The sequence below is a fragment of the Lactuca virosa genome, chromosome 1 (assembly GCF_052849685.1).
Source record: "Lactuca virosa cultivar CGN04683 chromosome 1, Lactuca_virosa_CGN04683_v6, whole genome shotgun sequence".
Classification (NCBI taxonomy): domain Eukaryota; kingdom Viridiplantae; phylum Streptophyta; class Magnoliopsida; order Asterales; family Asteraceae; genus Lactuca; species Lactuca virosa.
Window position 1 is genome coordinate 92,786,029 of NC_136426.1, and position 3,160 is coordinate 92,789,188.

Here is a 3,160-nt window from a genome sequence, read left to right on the forward strand (position 1 = left end):
CAAGTTATTCTTCTTCTCCTTCTCTTCTATTGATCTGGCATCATCCGTTTGATTGGGATTCCGCACCATCAAACGGATCTGATTGATACACAAGCAGATTGGGGACTTTCAAGTCTCTAGATTCCTTAAGTTCATCTATGCTTAGTCAAGTCCATTTTAAATCTTTCGTGCCTACCAGCGCATTGAATACAGAGCCTAGACAATTCAGATTCAGTCCCTTACACAAATTCAGATTGCCTGACAATACGACGCTCAGATAGGTTGAGCAGGGAGATATACATGATTATCCACCGGTCACATTAATGTAATTTGTATCTAGAACCGTGGTTTAACTCTTCCTCGATGTACACACTCTATCCTTAATTCTGGTATTGATGGGGCGACTAGGGAATTCCGATAAAGTAGGTCTGTAGAAAATCATTTTCTTTCTTTCTTTCTGTTAGTCATATGTTACCTCCTCTGCGTGATTGAAATACATCTGACCTGGACTGCAACATATGCAATTCTATTTCTCTGGATCTTCTATCTATGCAATTCTTCCTGTCTGTTAGTTATATGCTGTCTCCTTTGCGTGATTGAAATACATCCGACCTGGTACACAACATATGCACCATTCTACTTCTCAATACCTCTAAATCTGGTTAATCATATGTTTCACCATCTGCGAGATTGGAAGAGATCCGACCTGGGTGTATTGCATATGCATTCTAAATCTGACTTCTCTCATAATAATTGTCTGCTCACCTAAAGTAAGGAGTACTTTGGAAGTTCCTGATTATTGGGGTATGTCAGGAAGCGGGAAACATGTTCTAGTACATTTAAAATTAAACAATCACTAGGTTGTCTGTAGATCTCGCTGCTCAATTTAGGTGGACAATAATATCTTTAGTCATGGTCAGCTGAATGGTCCTTTAGGAATATTATCTAGGAACATAGGATCACATTGTCTTGTCACTTGTAGTATGTCCTAATTTTTTCACAATCTCTCGTGTTTAAGTGGACCACAATACCGGCGATTGATTAGATCTATTCATGAAGGGAGAGGTACTGATAAACGGATAAAGGCTGTCTAAAAACTTTGATCCCAAATCACTCTTAAAATTAGCTATTATTTTTGTTTTTGTTACATTTGTTCATAGTTTTCTTCTAATTTAAAAAATTAGGGGGAGAATTAAAAATTTTAAAAAACCAAACAAAAATCAGAAAATTAAAAATCCAAAAATATTGTGTGCTAAGTTTTATTTTAGTTTTGTTTCTATTTTTAGCTTTGTTTGTCTTGAAAAGTGCATTTAGATGTAGATGAGACTCGTGGAGACTGTATCAAGAATTTTTGAGCCAAGACTTTATCCGTGAGTGTCGAAGAATTTTCATTCGAAGGAGCAAGAAATGAAGATTATTCTTTCAACATTCAATCCTTCAACCCTAGAAGCAAGGTGAAGCTGTACTTGAAGATTATGTGACAGATTGCATTGAAACCTCCTCAATCAATTTGTTGCTATTCTTGAACCTGCTGAAGTGATCCAGAAGTTTCGTTCTCTATTCTCTTTGAAGATTCTCAAGCTGAAAGAGAAATTTTCAAGAATCTTTTCAAAAAGCCTCCTCACCCAACGTGCGTTCAATGCCAAATTCTGAAGAAAATCCCAAGTTCTCAAGATGAAGTCATTTATTGAAGATTCATCAAGTTCATCTTGAAGTTATGAAGAATTTGAAGATTAATGCTGAAGCCAAGCTCCCAATGAAGATTGACAAGAAAAGCCAGCTACTTTTTAGGGGGAGCTTGTTGGGTCATTTAGAAAAGAAAGCTATAAACCAAGGGGGAGATTGTTGGATCTAAATATTGGTTTATACTTTGCTTTTCTAGGAAAATATATTTTTATGTAATGTTGTATGTGTTTGAGGTTTGTGTGTACGGCCCATATCTTATATATATAGGGTGAGGAGTGTGTAGAGAAGAAGTGAAAGGCTAGAAGGCTAGAGAGAAGAGGAGCATGTTCTAGAGAGAGAAACTAGAGAGAAGAAGAGTGTGTGTGAGAGAATCTTGTATAAGGAGCATCATTCATATCTTCAATACATTCAAGATTCAAGTTATTCTTCTTCTCCTTCTCTTCTATTGATCTGGCATCATCTGTTTGATTGGGATTCCGCACCATCAAACGGATCTGATTGATACACAAGCAGATTGGGGACTTACATCCTTCCCAGCCGATGTGGGATCAGGTGCAACACACCTTCACCCCCCCCCCCAATTATAGGGTTTGGGCGGGAGTAGTACCGGGATGGATGACCCCCTAGGAAGTTCTCGTGCCGAGTGGCCCAAAGCGGACAATATTGTGATACGTGCCACAGGGGGATGTTAAAAATGGTATCAGAGCCATGTTATGAGTGAACTGAATACAGAGGCTGGTGTTCAGACTCACAGTGTAGACTAGTTCAATTAGGTTGCTTTAGATTCTTAGGGGGGAGGGTGTGTGTTGAGAGTTGTATGTTATTTGCTATATGCCTTTAGGACTCTTATTTCTTTTCGATATCATAACCTCCTTTTTTTCCTCGCGGATCTTATAATCGTTGATATCGCTCGACGTTAGGAGAACTGCTCATGACCTACAAGCTTAGTGATCCCAGAGCGTTCATAGTTCGGATGGTGTTGTACGTATCGAGGAAATGGAGGATCATGATGGAGTGATGATTTTACTACACATATTCGACAAGTCTTGCAAGCTGTTTGTTTATCGTTGATTGATGGCATACCAAGAAGATAAGTTTTATCGAAGTGTATGGATTCTAGTAGGTTATGGAATATCAGGTGTGATCATACCAGCACTAATGCACCAGATCCCATAAGAACTCTGCAGTTAAGTGTGCTCGGGCGGGAGTAGTACCGGGATGGGTGACCCCCTGGGAAGTCCTCATGTCGAGTGGCCCAAAGCGGACAATATTGTGATACGTGCCAGAGGGAGATGTTACATTATGATCAAAGGTGTTTCAACTCATGATTCTCCATACACAAAGAAGAGAAAAGTGTTAGAAGTTGTACAGAGACTAAAGAAGTTTAAGCATTCTCCTATAGAAACACCAATGACAATTGTTACGATTGAAACAGATTATGATAGTGAAGCCACAAAGGATGCATTGGATGGTTTGTTTTGTTTTTCAACCAGGA

General features: G+C 38.9%; 1 pseudogene; it reads left to right on the top strand.

Annotated features, from left to right (window-relative positions):
• Positions 1 to 2,801: 2,801 nt before the first annotated feature.
• On the top strand, positions 2,802 to 2,920 carry LOC145151320 (5S ribosomal RNA; annotated as a pseudogene).
• The last annotated feature ends 240 nt before the right edge of the window (positions 2,921 to 3,160 follow it).